Source organism: Zalophus californianus, chromosome 6, assembly GCF_009762305.2.
Source record: "Zalophus californianus isolate mZalCal1 chromosome 6, mZalCal1.pri.v2, whole genome shotgun sequence".
NCBI classification, from domain to species: domain Eukaryota; kingdom Metazoa; phylum Chordata; class Mammalia; order Carnivora; family Otariidae; genus Zalophus; species Zalophus californianus.
In genome coordinates, this window is record NC_045600.1 from 108,951,236 (window position 1) to 108,978,321 (window position 27,086).

The following is a 27,086-nucleotide window of genomic DNA, read 5'->3' on the forward strand; positions in this document are numbered from 1 at the left end:
AGGGTGCATTTTCCAGAATTCCTAGGGGGGTGGGGGGGGCAGGCAGGAAGTAGCCGCAACCTGCTCCTTCAGCACCTGGGAGTAGCCACACAGGCTGGACGGCTGTTTCTATTTGTCCCCTGTGTCCCTTCAACTCTTGTCACTGCGTCCACTGAGTGGCAGAAGTCCAGGCCCAGCCCGTTGCAGACCTCGGAAATGGAGTCCTGGGGAAAGGCGGAGGGTGGCAAAGCTCCCCTGGGCAGGGGCATTCCGGAGAGAGCCGGTGGAGCTGACGCCAAGGCCAAGAACAGCGCGGGGTGGGGAGAGGACGTGGTGGGGTGGGGCCGCGGGTACCCAGTTGTACTTTTCCTTCCCTGTGCTCCACCCCGTGCATTCTTCTGAAGGGCAGGCTCCCGGCCCTTGCCCCCACCCCGGGAGTGGGGGTGGGCGTGGAGCGCGTGGAGGGGTCCAGGGGGTGGGCGTGGGGCCTATGCGCCCCTCACGACTCCACCAGGCGCACGGCTTCCGTGGCATCTCGGGCGGGCGAACGGTGGGAGCCGCTCCGGAGGTCACCGAGTCGGGCGTCGGGGGCACGTGGTTAGGTGCGGGCCGGCGGCGGGAGGGGTGCCCCCTGCCCTCGGCTCCTCCCCCGGGGCCGGCGCGCCCCGCCCCGCCCTGCGCGGGCGGGCACCGGGGGCGGGACCCGCGGGGAGGCGCGCCGACCGGCCGGGCCAGGTGCAGCGCCCGCGTGTCTGGGGGCCGCTGCGGCCCCGGAGGAGTGTCCCTGTGTCCGGTCGGCCCGTGCTGCGCCCCCGCGCCCCCTCGCCCCCTCGCCGGCCGCCGGCGACCCTCGGAAGCCAGGTAACCGAGGGCGGGACTCCTGGCCCCCGCCGCGCGCCTCCTCCGCACCTGGGGGGTTCCACGCGCGCCCCGCCGCCCCCACGCTGCCTGCAGCCCGCCGGCCGCCCCGAGGGCCGCTCTCGGAAAGTTTGCGCCGGGACGGCCGCGCCCCGGGCGGAGCGACGGGCAGCCGCGGCCCCGCATGTCCCTGCCCCGGGGGTCCTGTCGCGCGGGGGGCCGGGGCGGGCGCGCGGTCTCCGCCGCCACGGGGGATGCTGGCCTTCTCGCTCGTCCCGTCCTCACCCCCCCCCCCGGAGCGTTTGCGTCCCTCTCATCCATTCCCCCCCCCCCCAGTCCCTTCACAGAGTCCTGCGATGGGGACTGCGGAGTTGGCGATTTCTGGAGGGATGTTTACATTCGCCCTTCCCGCCGCCTCGGGCCAGATACACGGAGGGAGAGCGTGCCGGGGCAGGAGGGGTGCGGGTGAGGGGGCGGCCTCTGCCCAGGGCGGCCATCTGGGCCCTGCTGAGGTGGGTGCCGAGCCTCGGGGAGGTCCCGGCTCCTGCCCTGCCTTCTGGCAGGCCGCCGCCCGGCTGGGCATCCTTGGCTCCCCCCAAGCCCCAGTCCCGCGCAGGAGAGAGCGTGGCCCCGCAACCCGGCGGGGGGCCTGGACCGATCTAGAGCTCCCTAAGCCTTGCTGATGTGAGCAGAAAGGGCGTCGTGCAGCCCACTCAGTGTGGGGTTGGGGGTGAAAGATGCCCCTGCCCACGCAGAACGAACGGGACAGAACAGACGAGGAAGGTCCGCGGATCAGAGAAGAGCTAACATCACTAACATGGACGTATCTCTGATTTCATCCGCCTCCCCCCCCCCCGCCCCCCCACCCCCCCACCCCCCCACCCCCCCACCCCCCGCCAATAAACCAGTGAGGCAGTGGGTCTTATTCCATTGGCAAATGAGAAAAAAGAGGCTCAAAGAGGTTAAATAATTTGCTGGGAAAACGTGGTGGATCTGAACTTCAGGGCAGTCTCCTAGAGCCAGACGGTTGGTTCTCCAGTTTTGCTGGGCCCCTGACTCAGCAGGGGTTTATTTCTTCTCCCCTCTTCCCTCGAGGTTCTTCCCCTGGAAGGGGTAGGCCAGGAGAGGGCCCCTCCAAGAAGAAATAAAATCGGGTCAGGCAGCTCCTGGGAGAGAACCAGCTCCTTGCCCAGCTACAGGACTGCAGGAGGGCAGGCACCTGTTAGGGTCACTGCCCTTGCCGTAGTACCTGGCTCGCAGGAGGTGCTCAGCAGACCTGAGCGAATGAACCTGAAATGACAGAGATCCTTTTCCAGCTGATGGATCTCTGCCCTTGGCAGGGAAAGAGGGTCCTCTGGAAAGTTGGACTCAAAAAGGTGCTTACTGCCCCGGAGGGTCCTTGACATCCTTTCCCACTTGGGGCAGTTTGATGCTTTATAAATCACTGAGCACATCCATAATCCCATGTGCTTTTCCAGACAGGTAGGCTTTCCCTTTACGCCGGATCCACTTCTTGTCAGGCCAAGGAGAAGCAGAGGGAGGTGGGTGGGTTATGTGCCCAGCTTGGCCCTGTCCTGGGAGTAGGGGGCCCTGTCCCATCTGTGCCAGCTTCCATCCCAGCCCTCCAGGAAACCTTATTGGAAGCTTGACTCTTTGCCTCGTCCCTCTCCTTCCCCGTTCATGGGGGCAACCAGGGACTGAGGGCAGAGAACTTGCTTTCCTGGGCCTCGGTCTCCTCATCTGCAACATGGGGACAAGAGAGTCTGCATGACTTTTATGAGTGAGTGGTCCAAAGGGCTCTGTAAGCTTCTGTGTACGTGTGTTAGCCTGAGCTCCTCACGTGGGCTGTCCCTTCCGTCTGGGAAGCGACCACACATGCATCTTGGCCTCCCTCAGAGAGCTGGCCTTATCCTGAGCATGCAGTGGGCTCCCAGGAAGTACTCCTTGAGCAAAAACAATTTCAACAGGAAGAGAAATTCCTAAAATTGGTGGAAAATGGGAGTTTTTAATCCTTTTTCCCATCCCCATGTAAGTAAGGAGAGAGGACATTCCACCATATAGGGGAGGTTTCAGGAGGAGGGACCAGAGGGGCCTGAGAGCCCCTAGAGGTGGAGGTGGTCAGTGTCTGGCGCATTCAAGGCCATGGTCAAGTGCGGAAAGCACAGCAAGGGGTGTAGGACTTTCCATGGCAGCGCCCTGAAGACTTCTGAGGCCCTGCCAGGCACTCCGTCCCCCTGAACTCCTCTGCAGACCCTTGGCCTCAGGACAGACCGGGGCGCTCAGAGTTGGTCAGTTCCGTTCCCTGGCGGAGGCCAGGGAGCATAGCTGGGATGCAAGCCCTTGCAGCCCCCGTCACCGCTCCCGCCCCCCACCAGCCGTCCCCGCACGCATGTAGCGCCCTGCCCAGCTTCCTGCTGCCAGTGCCTGAGTCTTAACAAGAACCCAGCAGAGGAAGAGCTTAAGACCCAGAATTTCTCAGCTGGAATAGCGTTTGAGGTCCTATCCCTTCCACCCATTCCCTGCTCGATTTTCCATAGTATTTATCACTATCTAACGTCCTGTCTGTTTTAGCCAGGTCCCCTACACCTGGCTGTTAGGGATGCTTAAGAGTTGCCTTGGGAAAATGTTCAGGTCACCTAGAGGGACAGCTCCTCGGCAGAGCAGATGGCCACCAACATAGGGTGATTTGAGAGAGCCAAGGAGGAGTGCTCCCATTAGACCCCCATCCCCAAAAGAAGACTCACAGGGCTGCTCTCCAAAGGTGGGCAGTTCCTTTGTTAGTGGTAAAAACAGTGCCCCTCTCAGGCAGCCTTTCGAAACTCCCCGGGACACTAAAGAACCAAGGAGGACCAAAGCCAGGCCCCCCTGCTGCGCTGGGGGAAAGGATGGAACTCCAGATCCCTGGGCCAGGGGTAACAAACCAGGCTGAGAAGGTGTGACTAGATGTGTGGGCCAGGAAGAGTGAGGACATTATTCCGCCCAAGGTCCTGTGGAAAGCTTGGGGCTCTGAGGCCTCACTTAGGAATCTGATAAGAGTGGTTTCCTTGGAGGACGCAAGAACTACATAGGTGTAGGGACAAGCAGAATGGAGAAACTCGAGTGTGGGGGTGGAGTGGCGGGCCAAGAATTGTCCACAGGAGAAGCTGGAACTTTCTATGTGATCAGAAAAATATGGGACATGCCTAGACACACACTAAGCAGCTTCAACCCCCACCCCTACCCCCAGTCATTCATCCGGCTGCCATTTTTCAGGAAAGGAATGTTATCTGTGTTTTAAGGCAAAACTCTGGGGCCCCGTGGAGTCAGCTGGAGGAGAGAGGTGACAATAAGATTTTCCAAGGAAGCTGGCAGGGGCAGAGGTGGGAGGTGGGGTCCCTGGAGGCATTTCCTTCTGACATGGGAAATGTAGCCCCTGCCTTCTTTCCTGATTGCTTGGAGGGGGCGATGGTTGCATTTTTAATACTAGTAATAAGGATGCGATATTTGTTAGCTGGTTGCCAGGCACTGCAACCCAGCAGGCCACACAGATGGTCGGAGAGCCTGGAGGCCAAGGTGGCTGGCACCCCCCACCCCAGAGGAACCTGCCCACACAGTAGATTCGTGGGGAGCTTTGGCTGTTTCCCCAAGCCCCGTTCTTGACACCCACCCAGATCCTTTCCCGTCGTCATTGTGGCTTGCCAGATTAAGAGTGGGAATGCCCCTGTGCATGGGCGTTAGGGGAGACACCCAGAAATTGCGCCTCTAAGTATGTATAGGAGTTGACCCGCTGCTTGGAAAATTGGGGAGGAAGGGGGCAGGGAGGTGGAGGGAACAAAGATAACACTTACCTGAAGAAATGAATCTGTCCTGGTGACTCCTGGGTCCCAAGCCACTGCAGCTCCCCCCCACCCCCCATCCCTGCTCCCCAGCTCCTCCCTATGGGCTCCCTTGCCCTGGAGCGGGCGAGGCCCAGGCCTGAGACAGAGCTCCTGTGTTCCTGACCCCTGGTGTTCTCCTTATCACCCGCCATCACGACGAGTCCGGTGGCTTTCGGCAACAGGGGATGGAAAAGTACGTCTGTTGTGACATCGTGTGAGTCAGCCCTTCAGTGATGGGGTGCTCTGTCAGCTCTGACACCTGGCCCTGTGCCCTGGTCTTGGCTCACAGTTGGGAACACCTGTGCGGGGAAACGACAAGGGTCCTTGGGGGGAAAGGACAAGGGTGACCCTAGATATTATTTTGAAATTATGCAGATGGCAGTGAGAAGCCAGCAGGTACAAGAGAGACAATCACTTTTAGCGTCTGGGAGAAGAGGCGGGGGCCCCCAAAGCAGTGATCCAAGGTGTGATTCCTGCCCACGCCGTGTCCTGTGAGGCGGGGTTTGCGTTAGAGAGCTGTCCTCGCTCCTGGCCTTGACCCAGGCCGGGCCCACCCCCAGCATGCTCCGTGGGCCTGTGCGTAGTGAATTTTGCCTAGGCGTCAGGTGGGCATTTTGCCCCAGCACACCGCAGCCCCGGAGACGTTCTTCCCCTTTGATTATTCGGGAGCCCCGTGGCCAGGCTGACCTTGGTGGGTTGACTGGGAGCCTGTCAGAAGCACAGAGCCCAGCCGTCACGGGCTTTTCGATCCCGTGGTCCCACATTCGGCCACTCTGCCAACTTGCTACCAGAGTTGGTCATTGCACGCCTGGTAGCTGGAGGCTGATGTGGCCGGCGGGGAACTGGATTCTAATTCTGGTACTATCTCATCACAGTGTGACTTTGGCTCAGTCGCTTCCTGGGCCTCAGTTTCCTCGTCTCTAAAAGACAGCTTGGCTTAGATCAGGGTTTCTCACCTCAGCGCTCCCGATGTCTGGGATTGCTCTTCTGGATAGTTCTTTGTTGTGGGGGCTGTCCCGTGCATTGTGGAATGCTCAGCAGCATCCTTGGCTTCTACCCACCCCCACCTGCCCCCACCGGGGATGCCAGGAGCACCACCTCTCACTTGACAACCAAAGATGTCTCCAGAGGTTGCTAAATGTCCCCTGGAGGCAGGATCATCTCCGGTTGAGAACCCCCGGGTTGGATGATCCCTGAAGACCCGCCTGATGATTATCCTCAGGATGGGGGACACATTTATCTTTTCTAGTCCCTGTTTTATAAATATAGGCTGTGCGTGAACAAGAAGCCTGGGGATGGGGGCTCCAAGGGCTTGTAGGGTGGGACATGAGCTATGAGAAAAAAGGGAGTCTCTGGGTCCCTGCCTCTTGCTGAGCACCAAGGGCAAGTCCACTTTGCCTTCCAGACCTTGGGTTACATAAGCAAGTGTGTGTGTGGGGGGTGCAGGCCTGTGGCCGGCACACACACTAAGGTCAGCAGCCTTCCACCAGTGACTGATCATCTCCCTGTGCCCTAACGACTGAGCTTCTCCTCCTCCTGTGCAGGCTCCTGTCCCCCCCCCCCCCGCCTCTCGCCGCCTGCCCCTGGGGAGGACACAGGAAATGAACCAGCCCACCCGCTGGGCAGAGCCCAGTGGTGTTGGGCACAAGGGCCACACAGCCTGCACCGACCCAGCCCTGGTTTGGTTTTGTTTATTCCTCCCAAGTGAGCTGTTTATTAACTTTGTCCACAGAAGCCCCTTCTGACCTCACCGCTTGATGGAATGAAGATGTCTCTTCTCCAGGGGTGGGAGGGGTTTGCCCATGGATGTTGGAAGTAAATCGCTGCTCTGGAGACGACAGGCTGTGAGATTTGGGATAACGTTAACCACAGTGATTGGTTTGGGTTATTCTTTCTTTTTGTTTTAAATTTTTTTTTAAATTGAGTATACTTGCTATATAACATTGATTTCAGGAGTACACCGTAATGATTTGATGTCTGTACGCACTGCAAGGGGGGGGCGGTCACCGTGGTAAGCCTGGTTACCATCTGTCCTCATTCCAAGTTGACTTTTAGGACCTACTCTTGACAGCTTTCAAGTAAGCACAACAATATTACTGACTCCAGTCACCATGCTGTACGTCACATCCCCATGACTTCTTTATTTTGTGATTAGAAGTGTGTGCCTCTTGACCCCCTTTTTTCCTTTTTTTTTTTTAAGATTTTATTTATTTATTTGACAGACAGAGAGACAGCGAGAGAGGGAACACAAGCAGAGGGAGTGGGGGAGGGAGAAGCAGGCTTCCGGCCGAGCAGGGAGCCCGATGCGGGGCTCGATCCCAGGACCCTGATCGTGACCTGAGCCGAAGGCAGACACTCAACGACTGAGCCACCCAGGCGCCCTTGACCCCCTTTTCTTATCCGCACTGAAGGCCTGTAGATGGCTCTCAGCGGAGGGGCTAGGAGCAGTGAATTAATCAGATACAGTCCCTGCCTGCAGAGGTCTTCAGTCCGGGAGGACAAAGATTCAGTCTGTAATTGCAGTGTCACCAATGTCCCCTGTAGACGCTGTACCCATTGACCACTAACTAGAACTCTGTACCCGTTAAACACTAACTCCCCATCTCGTCCATCCGCCGGCCCCTGGTGATTACCATTCTTCTTTCTGTTTCCACGAATCTGACTCTCCCAGGTACCCCGTGTGAGCAGGATCTCGCGACGCGCGAACTCCTGTGTCTGGTTGTTTCACTTAGCATCCTGTTGTAAGGCTCATCTGTGTTGCAGGGGCATCAGATTTTCTTTCCTTTTTTAAAACATTTTTAAAGATTTATTTATTTTAGAGAGAGAGAATGAGAGAGCGAGAGAGTGTGGGGAGGAGGGACAGAGGAAGAGGGAGAGACAGAATCTCAAGCAGTCTTCCCACTGGGCGCTGAGCGTGGAGCCCGCCATGGGGCTCGATCTCCTAACCCTGGGAGCAGGGCTTGAGCCGAAATCGAGTCAGACGCTTAACTGACTGTGCCACCCAGGGACCCCAGATTTTCTTTCCTTTCGAGGACTGACTAGCATCCACTGTACGGATGTGCCACATTTTCTTTATCCGTTCATCTGTGGACAGCCCTCTGCGTTGCTCCTACTTTTCGGCTGTCGTCATTCGTGCTGCTGTGAACGCGGCTGCGCAGGTATCTGTGTGAGTCCTTGCCTTCAGTTCTTTGGTGTGTATGTTCCCAGAAGCAGAATTGCTGGATCCTATGGAAATTGTGTTTAACTTTCTGAGGACTCACTGTCCTGTTGAGGAAGAAGTGTTAGAGCTAGGTTTTAAGGATGAACATGAGATACCCAAGCATTTAGGTAAAGGGAGAGGGGAGGAAGAGAGGGAAGAGGAGGGGGAAGGGAGGGGCGGCGGCGGGGTGGGGGGGCGGTAGCCTGACTGCTGCCATGAAACAGCGGTGTGTGTGCTCGGGGGCTGAAGCAGGGTGTGGCGGACGAGGAGGCGGGAGGGTAGAGTGGGAAGGGTCTGGGACCAGGCTGGGGACCCTGGGCTCCGAGCTGTGAGAAGCATGGAAGGGTTTTTTTAAATTTTTTATTGTTATGTTAATCACCATATATTACATAATTTGTTTTGGTGTACTGTTCCATGATTCATTGTTTGTTCATAACACCCAGTGCTCCACACAGAACGTGCCCTCTTTAATACCCATCACCAGGCTAACCCATCCCCCCACACCCCTCCCCTCTAGAACCCTCAGTGTGTTTTTCAGAGTCCATCATCATCTCTCCTGGTTCATCTCCCCCTCTGACTTACTCCCCTTCATTCTTCCTCTCCTGCTATCTTCTTCTTTTTCTTTTTTCTTAAAATATGTTGCGTTATTTGTTTCAGAAGTACAGATCTGTGATTCAACAGTCTTACACAATTCACAGTGCTCACCATAGCACATATCTTCCCCAATGTCTATCACCCAGCCACCCCATCCCTCCCACCCCCCCACCACTCCAGCAACCCTCAGTTTGTTCCTGAGATTAAGAATTCCTCATATCAGTGAGGTCATATGATACATGTCTTTCTCTGATTGACTTATTTCACTCAGCATAACACCCTCCAGTTCCATCCACGTCGTTGCAAATGGCAAGATCTCATTCCTTTTGATGGCTGCATAATATTCCATTGTGTATATATACCACATCTTCTTTATCCATTCATCTGTCGATGGACATCTTGGCTCTTTCCACAGTTTGGCTATTGTGGACATTGCTGCTATAAACATTGGGGTGCACGTACCCCTTCGGGTCCCTACATTTGTATCTTTGTGGTAAATACCCAGTAGTGCAATTGCTGGATCGAATGGTAGCTCTAATTTCAACTGTTTGAGGAACCTCCATACTGTTTTCCAGAGTGGTTGCACCCGCTTGCATTCCCACCAACAGTGTAGGAGGGTTCCCCTTTCTCCACATCCCCGCCAACATCTGTCGTTCCCTGACTTGTTAATTTTAGCCATTCTGACGGGTGTGAGGTGGTATCTCATTGAGGTTTTGATTTGGATTTCCCTGATGCCGAGCGATGTTGAGCACTTTTTCATGTGCCTGTTGGCCATTTGGATGTCTTCTTTGGAGAAATGTCTGTTCATGTCTTCTGCCCATTTCTTGATTGTATTATTTGTTCTTTGGGTGTTGAGTTTGATAAGTTCTTTATAGATTTTGGATACTAGCCCTTTATCTGATATGTCATTTGCAAATATTTTCTCCCATTCTGTCGGTTGTTTTTTGGTTTTGTGGACTGTTTCTTTTGCTGTGCAAAAGCTTTTTATCTTGATGAAATCCCAATAGTTCATTTTTGCCCTGGCTTCCTGTGCCTTTGGTGATGTTTCTAGGAAGAAGTTGCTGCGGCTGAGGTCGAAGAGGTTGCTACCTGTGTTCTCCTTTAGGATTTGGATGGACTCCTGTCTCACGTTTAGGTCTTTGTGTTGTTTTAAAGATCTGATTTATATGAGAGAGAGAGAGAGAGCACGCGAGTGAGAGGCAGAGGGAGAGAGAGAATCCGAAGCAGAGTCCGCGCTGAGCACAGAGCCCGTGGTGGGGCTTGATCCCGCAACTGTGAGATCATGACCGGAGCCGAAACCCGGAGCCGGGCGCTTTACCGATTGAGCCCCCCAGGCGCCCCTTTGGGAGGGGTTTGGAATCGGGAAGTGATACAGTCCAGTGACATCTTAGAAGAATGTCACAGGGAGCGGTGTCACAGGTGGACCAGGAGGGAGAGAGGCTTAAAGCAAGAACCAAGAGGGACAAGACTGGGTGGATACCACTGAAGCCACGTTGTTGGGGTGCGTGGAGAGGGAGTGGGTGTGAGGGTGGGCGTGCTGCGCAGGGGTGTCTCTGCGTTTGTGCTTTGGCGGCCGGGTGACCCGTGGTGCCGTTGCTGGGTCAGCTTACAGGGGAGTAGCCGGTTTGACAAGATGATGAAGGGGGAGGCCGGGACCGGATGGCCTAAAGGGTCTCTTAGAAACGCCCCCTCGGGTGGGGACGAGGGTTTAGGGGGTGGGCAGAGCTGTGGTACAAGGAGAGGAGCTGGTTAAGGGACCAGGGAAAAGACTGCCATGGGATGGCACAGAGGGCCCAGTGGAGCTGGACATGGAACAGCCTCTGCGTGGGACAGGGCCAACCCTGTGCACTTCGTATCAATCCAGACAATCCATCTCTGTGCTTGAGGCTGGGCACTGGGGGTGGAGAGACAGAGATAAACAGGAGCCAGGGACTCGAATTCACGCATTCATCCTGTAAAGCTTAGAAAATGGAACTTGCCCAATACCTTTGCACAGTTAAACATTTAATCACATTGGGGACAGGTGATAATGGAGTGTGTTTTGAAAGCATGTCATGGGGACATGGTTTAGTCTAGGTCAGGGTTTCTCACCTCAGCTCTACTGACGTTTTGGACCAGAGAATTCTTGGCTGTGGGGGCTGTCGCATGCATTGTAGGATGTTTAGCCCATTCGATGCCAGTAGTTACACACCCCCAACCCATTTGTGGCAACCAAAAATGTCTTCTAGACATTGCCAAACGTCCTCTGGGGGGACAGAAATCACCTCTAATTGACATTCTTTGGTCCCGGAGGCCAGGAAAAGCTTCTTGAAGCAATGTTAATCCGAGTTCTAGAAGATATATAAGAATTAATCAAGATAAAGCAGGAGTAGGTGTGGGGAGCAGAAGGGAGAGTATTCAGGGCACAGGTGACAGTGTGTGCAAAGGCCCTGAGGTGGGAAAGAGCATGAGGGGAAACTGGCAAAGGGAGCCTTGGTGGAGGTAGGGAGAGTGGCTGGCTTCTAGGGATACTTGGGAGGGAGCACGGGCAAGGAAGCCTCTCTGACGTGGAGGATGGAAGCTGGTGAGAGACACTTGGGCATGTTGGGTTGGAGACCCCTGGAGACTTCCATGTGGAGCCCTGAGCTCAGAAGAGAGGTCTGGCTGGAAATACACATTTGGGAGTAACCTGCATACCGATGACGAGTGAAGCCTCGGGGTGGACGAGGTAGCCGAGGGGGAGCGTGTGGACCAAGAAGAGAAGAGCGAAGAGGAGGACCTGGAGGTGAGCTCCACCATTTAGAGACCGGGGAGGACTGCCCAGGGAGGGAACAGAGAAACCCGCAGGGCTCGATGCCCTGGAAACCCAGGGAGGCGTGTTCAAGGGGGAGGGCGTGGCCGCCGTGAAGTGGGTGGGGCCAGAGCCAGGGGCCGCTGGGGGCTGGAGACGAGAAATCAGGGAGGCCGGTTCCTTTGGGGCAGCTCCGGCAGGTCGGGGGGGGGGTGGGCAGGTGGGGAGTGAGGCAGGACGCAAGGGAGACAGCTGACAGCTCCAAAAGCTTGTCTTTAAGAGGTGAGAAGAGAGTTCTGGAAGCCAGAAAGGAACGTGGGTCAGGGAAGGGGTTCGTTTTGTTAATTTAATCTGCTTGTGGCCCCCCCACTTTTTTTTTCTTAGAAAATAAATGTACATGGCTCAGAATTTTAAAAAGTTGCACAGATTTCACTGTGAAAAGTTTCTATCCCCCATCTCCCTCGACCTCCTAGTGCTCTCCCTTCTTGGAAGCAACTTTACCAGTTTTGTATGTACTCTCTTGCCTGCATGAGTCAGAACATGCATATATAGAGTCATTCTCCCCAAATGGGAGCCCACGGTATGTTCTTTTCTGCCCCTCATTTGTTCTTTTCCCACTTAGCTGTCTTGGGATGCTTCCAGATCGGTATGTAGAGTGCATCTTCATTCTTGTTTATGGCTATAGAATGTTCCACTCTATGGATGTCACATAATTTGAGGAATCTCCTGTTTTTTGGACGTCACAAACAATGCCCCACTGAATCACCTTGTGCTTTAGTCGGTTTGCAGTGCAGGTGGTTACCCGTGGAATAAAATCTCAGAGGTGGAATTGAAGGACCAAACAGGTATGTGCATTTATATTTTGAAAGACATCAGCAAATTGCTCTCCATAGAATTTTTAGGAAGGTATACTGCCAGGAGCAATGTGCGAAGGTGCTTGTTTCCCACGCCCTGATATTTGCCAATCTGGAAGACAGAAATAGTTTCTCAGTAGAGTTTTAATTTACATTTCTTTGGCTATGAATAAGGGTGAACGTGTTTTCACACACATGAGAGCCACTTGTGTTTTCCTTTCTGTGAACTGTCTCGTCATATGTTTTGCCTTCTTTTTTTTTTTAAGATTTATTTATTTATTTTTGAGGCACGGGTTGGGAGGGAAGAGCAGAGGGAGAAGGAGAGAGAATATCAAGCAGGCTCCATGCTGAGCGTGGAGCCCGATGTGGGGCTTGATCCCATGACCTCAAGATCACGACCTGAGCCAAAACCAAGAGTCAGACGTCGAACCGAGTGCACCACCCAGTGCCCCTGTTTTGCCTACTTTCTATCAGGTCGTTGGTCTTTGTCTTACTGAATTGGACGTGATCTTTATATATTAAGGAAACTAGTCTTTTGTCTAGAATATCAATTACAAGTGTTTCCTCCACAGTCGATCAAGGTTTTTGCGGTTGCTGCTATTTTTTTAAGAATTATGGATGCCGACAGGGAGAGTCACCTGAGTGGCAGGTCCCTGGCATGGAGGTCCCTGAGGAAGCATTGGGGTGGGTTCCAGATTGGGAAACTCCTCTCTGCTGTGTAACAGACAGAGGGAGGGAGGAGGCTGCCGGGCAGATAGTGGAGTTGGTCCAGGGATGGGGTTGTGTTGACAAGGTGTCAGAAAGTTAGAGGGGCAGGAGAATGATGGTATTAGCAAGAGAGCGATTGGGTTAACAAGCCCTGGAAACTGAGCTAGAGGAGGGGAAGTGAGTGGATGGTGTGGTGTGCTTTCTCAGGCTCTGTGTTTGTCTGTTGGGCACCCTTTAGTTGTGGGGCCAGAGTAACAGTGGCAGTTGCTTAGATCTTGCCTGTGATCTGGCATCTTCCTTATCTCACTCTGGCACACCATGCCAACGTCTCCTGCCCCGAACCACCCAGGCCCAACGACCAGACAACTAGGGACAGCTCCTGGACCCCGAAGCCCACCTGAACTGTTCAAACTAGCCAACCCGAAGCCAGTCATCCTGCCCTGCCTTGCCTTCCCCTCCTTCTTCTCTGCCTCCTGACCGGCACTGGTGCTTCTCCACCTGGCCCTGCGTGGCGTAACACGCCCCCCTCAGGAAATGTGAGTAAGGACAATCTTCTTTCAATGGCATTAGCCTCTCTTCCTGTCACTTGGTCACCTCCATAAATTAAAATCCTGTGCGTACAGTTGAGACAACAGTGCCCTAGGACAGGGACAGAGTATGAGGGCCTATAAACTGCAGGTCCCAGGGAGGCTCTAGAATGCCACAGTGTGGGTGGTGAAATGAGTAGGCTCTCAGGGCAGGCTTCCTGGAGGAGGTGGTCTGGAGATGAGGCAAGGCCTCATGGTGGGGATGGCAGGAGCGCCAATTAGGAGACACAGGGGAGTGTCTGTGGACGAGGGTGGGCAGTGGTCAGAACCGAGGCTGGAGAGAAAGATACGAGAGGAGGCAGGTGTGACCATGTAGGGGGAGAAGAAGCGATAGGGTTCATAATGCAGGGCGGGTCCTGTGGGTACTGTTTGAAAACAGTTTTTTAATTCCCAGGAATAATTTGACTTTGTGTTAATGCCCTCTGGGGGTTCGGGTGGGGCTGCTTAAGATGAAGGGTCTAAACAGTGCCCGGTGGTCCAACCCAACTCTTGCTAAGACAGCAGACTCCCCTGCCCCCTTCCTTTTTTGTTGCTGCATTAACAGCACCCATCCCTGGATGAACTCAACCCTCCGCCTTCACTCCCTCAACGTGCTACCACCAGCACCCCCACACCTGCACCCCGTTCCCATCTTTCTGCCTGTTACGTGGTGGCCACGTTTCCCCTCCTGTCTCAAGGGAGCCTCCACCATCCTGGTGGTTTCTGCCTTCTCCATGAACACCCGCCCCTCTCTTCCAGAGCCTCTCTCCCTCAGCATCAGATACCACACCGGCCAACTAGTTCTCAGCTTCATGGCATTTGAATTGAGAAGAGAATTCTTGAAGACCCAACAGCCTTGGAAACATGGCGAACAGAGCAATATCTATGGCCTTGTTTGCTGGGGGCCCCGATCCACACTGCCGCAAGTCACACAGAGTCTTTTTTGGGGGGTGGGGGGGCAGAAGTTGCCTCTTCTAATAATGTTGGTCTTAGATCCCTGTCCTGTGCGCTCTAAGTCAGTGAGTCCAAAGGGAGTTCATGAACCCACACACACAGTTGGTGATTACTCGTGCTACCTTGCGATTTCTTTGTTGTTGCCCAGAGCATTATTTACCTTTTTGAGGGTGGAATTTGTGGGGAAATAATCTCATATTCACCATGCACCCATCTAGTTTTGATGAACTCTGAACTGGGCCGTGGGCTGTGGGGCTTCGAATCGTGTTGTATTTGCTTTGCTCCCCCGCCCCCCAAGGAAAGGCACCGTGTAATGATTCACCAACATGCCATGCAGGCCCAGCTGCCAGTGCAGAGAATAAAGGGAAGCCAGCTGGGCTGTGGTTGGCAGACCAGACTTCTAGAAAGAGGAAGAGCTCAAGCAGACAGCAGGTGTGGAAAAGGTGGCAGAGGGGACGGAGGAGACAGGAGGTCTGGCGAGGAGGCCCCCACATTTCCGGCAGTCCACCGGCCAGCCGTCTGTGAGGGGAGGTTGAGGGTCAGGCCTCCGGCGTGGCCTGAGGATGGTGATGGCTACCCTGGGGTCAACAGGGGAGCCACGAGGATGGGAAGGGACAGGAGGCAGCAGAGCTTTGTTAGTGCGCGCGCGTGTGTGTGTGTGTGTGTGTGTGTGTGTGTGTGTGTGTGGCGGGGGCTGTGCATGTTGCACCCTCTCTGCTTGCAAGGGAGCCCTGGGGACCCTGGAGCTAGATGGGATGGGGATGGACTCAGTGACCTTGCACTTCTGTGAGTCCAGTGGGGGTTTGTTGCCTCCCGAAGGATCCTTCGGTTGCCCCCAGGGCAGGAAACAAGTGTTTCCCCAGATCAGGGCTCCGTGATGCTTCTGCGGGGGATCCTTTTGAAAGCAGAGGTGGGGAGCTGCAGCTGGGGGAAGAGAGGGTGCCAAGGGGGGAGGGCGTTGGGTTCCGAAATGTGGGATGTCAGTAGTTTATTTCTTAGATGTTTTTGGTACATATGCTCTCTAGAACCTGACTGATGGTTTGAAAAAAAAATGTAAGTGGTGAAAAAAGGAAATTGTGTGAAGGAGGATGAAACATTTGGCTTAATCATGAGGCTGGAGAGAGGATGTGGGAGGGAGAAAGTGACACTCTGCTGCCCCCCCCCCCACCCCAGTCCGGTTTGGCTTTATCTTCACTGTCTTCCTGGGGACAGTTCCTCCAAGTCCAACAGATGCTTGAACGTTGACACGTTGCTTCAGAAGACTGGGGGCTTCTGGACTTTCCCCAGGCCCAGCTTGCTCTGTGATCCCCAGTAAGCGGCCCAACCTCTCCGGGTCCGGGTTTCACGCCCGGTGTCTCTCCTGGAGAAGAGAAGTTTTGTCTTTTAGCTTGGCTTGCCATCCTCAAGATTTCCTTAAGGGTCTGAAAAGAGCGCAAGAGGGGTCTGAGGAAGTGAATTCCTCGGGGCTGGGGGGGAGTTGTCGGGCTGGGCCCGGGCCCGTGGGCCTCCACCCAGCCTGCCTGGGTGTGCAGAGTGTGAACACCCACCCTTCATTGTCCCAGGGCCTCAGATTTGACTTTCAAAGGGAAAGCACCTGTCCTGATCAGCTGGGCCTCGTTCCAGTAAAGCCGGCTTTGTTCAGGCCCCTGTGCTGGTATGAGGGCAGAGGCTGAGGGCTCTGTGGGTGACATGGCTCCTGCCGGGGGGACGGGGGGGGGCAAAGCGCTTCATGCACCTGGTCGTGCATGGCCGGTCATGCCGCCAGCACCCCTCCCCGAGCGCCTGCTGCGGTGGGCAGGTGCACCCCCTCCCATGTCCTCACTCTGGGGTGAGAAACCAAGGCACAGGCGGGTCACGAAGCTCAGTTAGAGGCGCTTGGGCCTCCCAGGGACAGTTCAGTCAGGTGTGAGCCAGGTCTTCGGACTCCTTGCTTGTGTTGTCTTCCCACAAACTGTTTATGATGGGCCCTCCATAGGGGGGGTGCAGCCTGTGGAGGCTGCATTCTCTGCCCTGATTTATCCCCCTGGAGCGCCAGTGATTGTGGGAGTGAATTCACTTTGCTCAGGGAGTAAGAGCTGAGCCTCTGTAGGAAAAGTGAGAGGAAAAAGATTTCCTCTAATAATTTCAGCTCATCCCCGTGACACCTCCCCTGTCCCGTGTTCCGGGATGCACCCGAGGCCCTTCCTGTAAGACCCTGACAAATGAATCCCTAATGGTGAAATTCGCACAGTTGAGGTGGCCACTTTCCTCCCTCCTCACACAGATGCCAAACCCGTGTGGCATCCCGGGGCCAAGAAATGAGAGACCTTTTTCCAGGTGTGTGTCCGCCTCGACGGCACTTCCTGCTTCACAGTGCTCTGGGGGACGCTGTAGGGACATGTATTTGGGAGAGGTATTTCCAGCATGAAAGTGATTTTTTCCTTCTCACTTTTCGTATGGAGGCCTGGTGTTCCCTCCCTGGGCAAAGTGAGTCCGTGTCCACACTAACCAGCTGCTGTCGGGGCTTTCGGGGGCAGGAAGGGAGGACCAGAGCTCAGGGACAGATGCAGCTAGAATCCCCCCTTCCCACTGTGCCCTGCTTGTCGGTTCCACGCTGCAGACTCTGGTGGGCCCTCTTGGGTTCTGGGCAGACCTCAGAGCAGGAGTGCAGGCCCGCTGGGGCCTCAGAGGTGGTCTGGCAGCTGAGGCTCTGGGAAGGTGGGGGTTTATTCTTTATGCCCTCCTGAGCTCCGGCCACACGGTCTTGGGGGCTGATTTGGAACGACCTATTATTCCCATTTTTCAGAGGTTTTTGAATAATGCATTTTGCCTCAGCCCTTGAACAAAGCCTGTGCTTACTATTAATGCTAGAATAATGACCTGTGTCACATGTCAGCCACTGGGGCTCTTAATCCACTGCTGCATTCAAATATTGGGAAATATATTGCTTATGACATTGGGCTAGCAGGAAAAATACCACTCCATCGAGGAGGAAGGAGGGTCAGTTTTGTGATCTACCTAGTAGCCTGTGGCCGGCCCGAGACATCAGGACATCCTGTCGGCTCGGGCACCACTGAACACCCACTGCATACCAAGCGCTTACCCATTGGCTCCTGTTCATGCCCGAAACAGACCCGAGAGGTAGTCACTCTGGGGCTTATAAAAGCGCCCACGCGGGGCCATATTGTGAAAATTCAGTGGAGTGTAAAATGCCCATAAGGGCTTGGAATAGACCAAGTGCTCAATAAATGGGACTTCAAATCAATGTCATCCCCATTTTACAGAGGAGGAAAGTGAGGCCGAAAGAGACTCTGGGACTCAAAGCCAGGTCGACCTGACTCCAGAGCCCAGACTCCCCCGTCTCGGGTGGGAACGATCGTGTGTGTTTGTGTGTGATGGAGGCTCCTGCCTGTCTACACTCCTCAGTTCCTGTAGGGCCACTTGCAAGTCACGCCCTTTTCTGTCTGGGCCCTCTGTCCTTCTTTGACCTTCAGTGTCCTCTCGTCAGCTGAGAGTTGGGCACATGCCCTCCACCCCCCACCGCCGCCCCAGTCCATGTGAACTTCTTTCTTCTGCCAGTTCACGCTTCCCTGGCTCCTTGCCACCCCTGACCATTTCCCCGGCACCAGTGTGCTGTGTTCTTTGGGTAATAATTACATGGACTAGTTCACGCACCAGTCGGATCAGTTAACAGTCCCTCCACAGTCCCTCCCCAGGCCCGGTGTGTGAAGCTCAGGGTTAATGATTGCTCAGGAAATCGGCTCATGAATTTGAATCATCTGAGGAGGAAGTTGGGAGGGACGTGTGGCTTTGAACCACTTGGCCTGGAGGGGGCCTGCTCCCCGCGCTCCTCACTGCCCTCACCTTCCTGTTCTCCAGCTCTTATCTCTCTGAATTCAGCACCACCAGTATGCCGGCCCACTCTCCCGCCCTGGGCCTTTGCTTTACGGTCCCCCTCCCTGGGGGCACCCTTCTCTCCTCTGCCAAAGCCAGCCCTTCTCCTCTCAAGCTTTACTTTCTCCGGGAGCCTTCTCTGACTACCCGACATCCTTGCTCTGGGCCCCTTCTCGGAACTCCCCTGCACAATTGGGCAGATTTTTCTCCTGAGCTCTCCCTAGCATGTCAGGCACTGGGCTTGATTCCTGGGAGTCAGCAGTGAGCGTGTCAGGAGCCTGCCGTCCAGGAGGGGGATAGACACGCTGCCCCGGGAGCGCCCGTGCAGCCCGAGGTACGGCAGGGGTGCCCGAGGAGGCCCGGAGGCAGATGGGAGGTGAGGGGCTGGAGTCTGAGGGGCTTGGGTGGACACTGAAGGGGGAGAGAGAACTTTCCAGGCGGACAAAATCTGAGGGTATACGGGTGTCTGGAAGTGGAGAGAGCAGTGCGTAGAAGCATGATTGGGTGGTCAGATGATGATCTGGGTGTGGACGTGCGGCCTTCGAGGCACCTGTGAATCACCAGGTGGGTGTATCCAGGAGGCAGGTGACCCCTCGGAGAGGTCTGTCTCCTTCCTTCCCATGGATCCCTCACAGTTTATTACTATGTCTGTCTCCTCAGAAAGAAGGTATCTCTTGGAGGGGCGCCATGATTTCTGACATCCCGCTCAGCAAGGCCTGAGTCATGGGCACCTGCTCCCTGAGAGAATGTGGAACTGAATCTAAAACTTGCCTCCTTCACGGCCCATCACAAACCCTCTCTCATTTGGCCTTTCTCCCCTCTGGGCACACGCTTTCCACCTTTTCCTGCCGGCCCTGATCCCCAGCTCCCCGTTCTTCCTCTCACTTTGGGCTCGGAGTGTCTTGTCTCCCGAGTGGACCTAGGCTAGTAGAGGTGGACAGTCCCAGAAGCTCAGGGCAGTGGTCTCAGGACTGGGCCTTGTGTGGGACTCAGCTTTGGAGCTGGATAACCAGGCCGGTTTCCAGGCGGCCCCCCCTGAGGATTCTGACTGCGAAGGCCTGAGGTGAGCTCACCTAGTCCGTTCTGTGTATTCAGCCTTGACCTCTGGGTCTTTGGATGCATGGTTGAGTTTGGAACTTCACGTGAAAGAGGTTTTCCAGGCCCCTGTCTCGACCGGTAACATAACCGTCCTTCCCAGGATAGGTGCCCCAGACCCCACCTGGATATTTTCCAGGTGGGGAGCTCAGTGCCCGTGGAGCAGGCCTTCCTCCCTGGGGGGCAGTGCCTCTGTGGTGGGAGCAGAACCCGCCTCCCAGAAGAAGCCCTCTAGGGGTCTTGGTTCTGACCTTAGGGGCTGCACGGCCTCCTCCAGGGCTCCAGACCTGCCTTCTCAGGATGTGGGAAGGGGCTGGGTGCCTCATCCTTGCCGGGTCCCCTCCTTTCCTTCCTTCTGAGTCTGGGCTCTCTTGCAGGCTGACAGCCTTATCTCAGACTTTAAGTTTCTGATCAGATTAGAGGCTTGGGAAGCGGGTAAAGATGGGATCATGGATTCTCTAGCAGCCTGACATTTGACCCCAACGGTTAGGGCCTGTATTCACCCTCCGTGACCTGGCAGGGACTCACCCTTTCTCAACCTAGGGGGAGGAACCCACCTATGCACCTACCCTGGAGGCCAGCAAGTTGCGAGGTGTGGATGCCCTGGTCTTCCCCCTGCAGAGCTCAGTGGCAGACTAGCTTTGGGTGGACTCTGCTCTCCCCTTGGGACTAGAATCTTAGCAGTCTCAACTCTGGCCATGCTGTGGTCACTGGGCTTCACCTTCCTTCCCTGTCCTTTAGAGAGCTTACCTTAATTGAGCTGTGGTGGGCCCAGGGAAGCACTATATTTTAAAGCTTTCTAGGTGGTTCTAAGGTGCATCCTGAGTTGAGGACCGTTGGGCTACATGTCCGGAACCCATCAGGCTAGCTCCAACTATGCATGGGGATAGTTACATGGGAGTAAAAGAGCCAGGGCCCTGTTACTCTGTATATCCCATAATACTGAAATGTTATTTTATATTATATGTACTTTATACATTTTGTAAAAAGGTATTTAAAAATTTAAGTCAGGGGGCGCCTGGGTGGCTCAGTCAGTTGAGTGTGTGACTCTTGGTTTCAGCTCAGGTCATGATCTCATGGGTTGTGGGATGGAGCCCCATGTAGGGCTCCTCGCTGGGTGTGGAGCCTGCTTAAGATTCTCTCCCTCTGCCCCTCCCCCGCTCAAATGAATAAATAAATATTTTAAAAAAATTTAAGTCAGTAAAACCAAATACTTAATAATCAAAAATACATAAATGTATGCCTTAGAACATCAAATAAATGGAAAGTTGATAAAAATAGACATTACAGATCTAAAGTCACAGATAAACAAAAATGAAGTAATAAAAACGTTAAAATCTACACACTTCAAAAACACCAAATCTAGTCATGAAAAATTGAAGATGAAATGTTATTTGATCCCTTTTCAAAGCAGAATCTTAAAAAAAAAAAAAGTGTGTTGGGGCATCATTGTATCTCAAGCATGTATTTTTCCTATCGAACTTTCGATAAAAAGCTTTTCCTGGCTCTACCCTAGCCGGGGAATGGTGAGAAGATAGATTTGTGAGATATCTTCAAATGTTTTCCGCTGACAAGGCCTGTTGGCTTTTTTTCAGGGACTGCTGTCTTTTATTTATAAGGAGCCCTAGCTCTTGTTCCTGAAGCATTTCCGGTTTGTCCTCAAATTCTTTGGTTTTATCTTGTTCAGATGGAGAGTCTGAGGCAGCATTTCCTGTATCAGTTTTGGAACTGTCGTGCTGATATTCCCTATGTTAGGAAAGTCAGTGAATAGAGTAATGATTATTCTAGCAACAGAGTTTTGCTTTGTCCGCCGCTGTGCAGTGTCTGAGGAGGACTCGAGATGTAGGTCACATTTCAAGGGTTTTGGTTGGGGTTTTTTTTTTTCCCCCTTGACGTTGTGATTGTCTCCTTTTTAAAACATATACAAAAATTCCATGCCTGACTTCAACAGTGACCAACTCATGGCCAGTCTTCCTTCATCTCTACGCTGACCTGCTCCCAGCTGGATTCTGTCGAAGATGATCTAAGATACTGTATCATTTCATCTGTAATTCCTTCATTGTTCATCTCTCAGTGAAAAGGGCTCTTTAAAAAACACAGCTGTGGTTCTATGATTGCACCTTAAGAATTGATCATCTCTCACTGTCATAAAATATCCGGTGTTCAGATTTCCCCAGTTGTCTCATACGTTTTTTTTTTTTTTTTTTTTTTTACAGTTGGTATGAGATTTCAGATCTTAAAAATCGGGAAATAAACATTTTGGACCAGCAAAAATACAGCATTTTGGCACGGAGGTGCAGGATTTATGAGTAGAACCTGGCAACCACTGGGAAGAAGGTTCTAGATAAATGGGCCAGACCCTGCCTTTGGGGTTCAGAGTGTCGTGGGCGGTGGAAGTCATTTAGTTGTTCAGCAAACATGCATTCAATCGAGAGTGATACCGTGCCCAGTCCTGGGCTGGGCACCGTGGACATAGCAGTGAACCGGGCAGACTCAGCCAGTGTTGCCAGCAGGGACTCTAGGCATTTCACTGTGAAATTTGCAAATGGGGTGATAAGAGACTCTTGCAAATGATACTTGAGTTTAGCCTTGAAGAATGGGTAGAATTTCATCCAGAAGAGAAAGTGGAGGAAGAGGTGTCCCACTCTTAGTAAACAGCAAGTGCAAAAAAAAAAAACATGGAGTGTTCAAGGACAGAGCAGAGTGAAGGGGTGTGAAGGGGTATGGGGCATGTGGCAAGGCTGCTGGGAGGTGATGCCGAGGCTGGATGGGCTCTGGAGGGCTTAAGGATATGCTAAGGAGTGGGGTCTTCTAGGACCTTCCGGAGGAGACCCGAGGACTTTGTCATAGGAACGTTAAGTTTGGACCATGAGTCGGGAGAGCAGAGCCTTATAGGAACTATGAAGAGTTATTTGGATTTGTAAGCCCTTCCTGGAGCCCTCCACTGGACCAGGAGTCCCGCCTGTGGGGGGCAGGCCTATGTCTGCCTTCAACTCCATGGATCTCCGGGGCTGGCCTGGGGCGGGGCACACACAAAGTGCTCACTATGTGTCCATTGATGGATGACCTCCCCGTGCTCCCAGCGAGGGCACTCCTGCCCACCTCCACCTTCACCATGGTCATGACAGAGGGAGCTCCCTTAAGCTGCAGCTGGGGGAAATATGGTGGCTTTTCCAAAATGGGTGAGCTATTTGGCTTTATGCATCTGCACCCCACTTACCCTGAATGGCGGACTGCAAGGCCAGGGTTGCCCCTGGGCCAGCAGGCAGGGTGGGGTGCAGGGAGGAAGGCTCAGATGCAAGATTCTCAGGTGGGCATATGAGGAAATGCTGGTATTTGCAACCCGTGGATTGGTTCGCAAAGCTAACATCTCCAAGACTCTCCAAGGGTTCCCTTATTTCCTTTTAACAGCATTCTTGCTTTGGTGAAAAAAAAAAAAATGACCCATGCTCATTGTGGGCAAACTCCGGTGTCATAGAAAAGGAGGAGGAAGAGAGTAGAGCAAATCCCTTGGGCTCACCGCTACCGTCTAGAGGGAGCCATTTTGAACACTTCGGGGAACATCCTTCCAAACACTTTTCTGTCCATAAATACAAGCAGTTAACTGTAACACAGTTTTATATGGATGGTGTTACAAGATTTATGCCGCTCCATAACCTGCTTTTTTCATTTAACAACATGTCATGACACCGTTTCCTGTCAGTAACCACAGATCTGTAACATTTTTAATAGCCGCGTGCTGTGCAATTTTGCATGGCTATAGCATAACTTACCTAGGCAGCTCTCCAGTGCCAGAAATTTGGATTGTTTCCATCTTTTCACAATGTGCTAAAGAATATCATTCAGCTCTTTCGGATGTGCAGTCATTGCCTAGCAGTAAATATCTAGAATAGCTGGGATGGCTGGAACAAAGGAAAGGCTTGGTTCACTCACCTAGTCCTGAAGCCAACTGGGAGGTCACCATGGCAACCTCTCCCCGCGTGGAGCGCCCATTAGCTACACCTCCAGCCGGGGAGGTGGGTCACAGCCCGAAAGGTAATAGTCTATTTTCAAGCAAAATTCTAAACCCAGGGCAGAAGGAGCACGAGTTAATGCAGAACTGAGATGGGTTAGGGTGCAGTGGTATCAATAGGCACTTTTTATTGAGTGCTGGTTATCTGATAGATAGTCTGGTTTTTCATCCTCGCAAGAGTCATTGATACTTTCATTATCCTCATTTAACTGATAAGAAAATGCAAGTTGAAGAGATTAGGTGATCGGTCCCAAGGGCACATAGGAAGTGATGGAGCCAGGATTTGAAAGTGTCTGGCATCCACTGTTCAGAATTCTCCTTACCATACCTTGGGATGCCAGGCTCTCCCCCGTCACCATCCCTGAGACCTCCGTTCCTGACTCCTGCCCTCTCGTGCATTCACTCCCACTGCCTTCAGAGGGTGCACACTGAGCCTTCATGTGGCTCTTCTCCAGGCTCCATGCTGAACGGTGGACAGCTCCCGGAATGTGCACTGCCCCCACCCCCACGCCTTGGCTCCAGCCGCACCCTCAGTTCAGGGCGGTCTCTGTCCTCCATGGCTGCTGCACTCCTGTTTATTCCTTAAGACTTAGCTCAAGCTCTATGTCTTCAAGAAGTCTTTCCTGACTCCCTGGTGTGATGCCCTTCCTCTGTGTTTCCCCCCAGAAGCAGCTGATGGTTCTAACCTTCAGATGTGTTCTGTGTCACGTGTCGGTGCTGATCTCCTGCACTAGAATGTGAGCTCTTAAGGGATGGAAAAGTCCATCCCCATGTCCTATGTAGTGTCGGACACATAGTGGGTGTTCGGTAAGTGGGTGCTGAATGAATGAATAAATCGCCGAGCATATTCCTGTCCACTCTCCATTTCTGCTCCTTGCCCCGGGCAGCTCTCCCTAGGGGGACCAGAGGGATGAGTTTAACCCCGGCATGTTGGATGAGCACCCTGTCTACCAACAGCTGCTCCCAGCTTCCCCGCCTCTCAGCTGGCTAGTTCCCCAACATTGCCCCTCAACACTGGCCCCCCAGCCTCCACCCTCCTCCAGGCTGGCTCACAGCTTTCTCTCACAGTTCCTAACCTTGCCTGGCCAGGGAAACGAGGTACTGGGCGAATCCTCTAGATCGCTGCTCCTGCTGCCCCCCTCCCCCAACTCTGTCAATTTTGCTTCATCAGTGCCATGAACCTGACTTTTTCTCATTCCTTGGATCTTTTGTCTGCTCTCCTCCCTCTGGAGGACCTTTGAAAGTCACCTCTCTCTGCCTCCTAAATCGATCTGCACCCTTGATCTCTCCTTCACGATGTGGTCACATATTTTTAAACTGTAAATCTGTACAAATCAAACTCAACTTGACTGAAAACTGCCTTGGTCTTACTCCCTTCCTTCATGGATGTCATTATTTCCCAGCCTGTGGGACGTGGCACTCTGAGACCCTGGCTGTCCCTGTGTCTGTCATCAGACACCTGACCTTGATCACCAGAGCCCAAAACGCAGAGCTTGGGGCCAAGCCTGGCAGACATGGGGGGTCTGCCATGAACCTGACTGCGTTTGCTCCGTTTACCCAGAAAGAAGGAACAGCAAGTTCTAGCTATATGTGAACTTGACCTTCAGATCTGTCAAGAGAGACTGGAGTCCAGGTTTTTCTGAGGTCCCTTATTTTTTGATGTTGACCTACATTTGTTTTTCTTAATAGACTTTATTCTTTTTACAGCAGTTTTAGGTTTTTAAAAACTTGCAGGAAGTAGGAGTTCCCAGTGCCCCCTTCCCGCCCACCCCCTTCCGCTATTATTAATAGCCTCCCTTGGCGTGGTACATTGGTTACAACTGATGAACCGACACTGATACATTATTAACATGCACATAGTTACGTCAGGGTTCACACTGTTGTACGTTCCATTCAGTGTGCTTTCACAGCGTATAATGTCATGTATCCACCTCTACAGTATCATGCCAGCAATTTGTTTTTTTCTTGCCTCTTATTTTTGAAACAGTTTGGAAGCCCAGAGCCTCTGCTTTCCATACTCTTTCATCCCACCACACCCCTCCTGTTCATTTTCTACCCCTCCGCCCCCCCCAGTTCAGCTCTTTTCACCTCTCTGGACTCGGGACCTTCCTGTCCCCGCACAGGGACAGTGTGCTGGCTCTCTGGTCTCCAGCAGATTGGAAGCTCCTTGAGGCACTCAGAGAAGTCTGAAAGCCTAGCAGTCTGCATCCCCCCAGTGCCTAGGACAGACCTTGAGGGCTTTGGGATTCACTGTGTGCTTGGACGTGCGCTGAGGCTGGGGCTTCCAGGGAAACTGATTTGGGTGCAGTTGACAACGGAGAGAGAGGTGGTGGTAGGTGACAGAGAGCTGGGCAAATCTCAGGTCTCAGCAGCTGCCGTGAGGGGAGAGGAGTTATCCCAGCAAGAACAGCTCTACAAGGGAGAGAGCTGAGGACCCACAGAGCTGTGGGTGGCGGGATGCTTGAGGGAAGGGAGGGAGGCCTGGGGCCCTCGTGTGGGATTCGTGCCCTTAGGAAAGAGGCCCTTTCCCTATGAGGACGTGGCAGTGAGTACGAAGTCTGCAACCAGAAGAGGGCCTTCACCGGAACCCAACCATGCTGCCCCCCTGATCTTGGACTTCCAGCCTCCGGAACTGTGGGCAATAAGTGTTTGCTGGATTATTTTTTTAAGATTTTATTTATTTATTTGCCAGAGAGAGAGAGAGAGAGAGAGCGAGCGAGCGCACAAGCTGGGGGAGCAGCAGCAGAGGGAGAGGGAAAAAGCAGACTCCCCGATGACCAGGGAGCCCGATGCTGCGGGGCTCGATTCCAGGACCCTGCGATCGTGACCTGAGCCGAAAGCAGATGCTTAACGACTGAGCCACCCAGGTGCTCCAACTGTTTGCTGTTTATAAGCCACCCACTCTATGGTTTTTTGTTAGAGCAGCCTGAATGGACTGAGACCATATGTATATATTTATGATTTGTATTTTTCTGGAAGATTTGGAGAAAATAAATTTTTATGTTAATACAAACATAGCCCAGTGATGGAGCAGACTATAAAACTCACGTGCTTTTTTAAAAGATTTTTATTTATTCATTTGAGACACAGAGATACAGAGAGAGGGAGAGAGCATGAGGAGAGGGAGAGGCAGAGGGAGAGGGAGAAGCAGGCTTCCTGCTGAGCAAGGAGCCCGACGTGGGGCTCAATCCCAGGACCCCGGGATCATGAGCTGAGCTGAAGGCAGATGCTTAACCATCTGAGCCACCCAGGCGCCCCTCACGTGCTTTTTTTAGATACTTTTTTATTGTGGCAAAATATGCATAATGTAAAATTTACCATTTTAACCATTTTTTTTTAAGTAGGCTCCACAGGGGGCTTGAACTCATTAGCCTGAGATCAAGACCTGAGCTGAGATCAAGAGTCAGATGCTTAGGGGCACCTGGGTGGCTCAGTCGTTAAGTGTCTGCCATTGGCTCAGGTCATGATCCCAGAGCCCTGGGATCGAGCCCCGCATCAGGCTGCCTGCTCTGTGGGAAGCCTGCTTCTCCCTTTTCCACTCCCCCTGCTTGTGTTCCCTCTCTCACTGTGTCTGTCTCTGTCAAATAAATAAATAAAATCTTTAAAAAAAAAAAAAGAGTCGGACGCTTAACCGACTGAGCCACCCAGGTGTCCACCATTTCAACTATTTTTAAGTGTTAAGTTCAGTGACATTATTTACAGTCACAGTGTTGTACAAACATCATCACTGTCCATTTCCAGAACATTTTCATCATCACCCATTGAAC

General features: G+C 53.3%; 1 protein-coding gene across 1 annotated transcript in view; it reads left to right on the plus strand.

Annotated features, from left to right (window-relative positions):
• Nucleotides 1-725: 725 nt before the first annotated feature.
• PAQR5 (progestin and adipoQ receptor family member 5) overlaps nucleotides 726-27,086 on the plus strand; it is a 75,904-nt gene continuing 49,543 nt past the window's right edge. The window contains exon 1 of the mRNA XM_027570641.2: nucleotides 726-840. The gene's annotated coding sequence lies outside the window, so the exon portion shown is untranslated. The remainder of the gene's footprint in view (nucleotides 841-27,086) is intronic.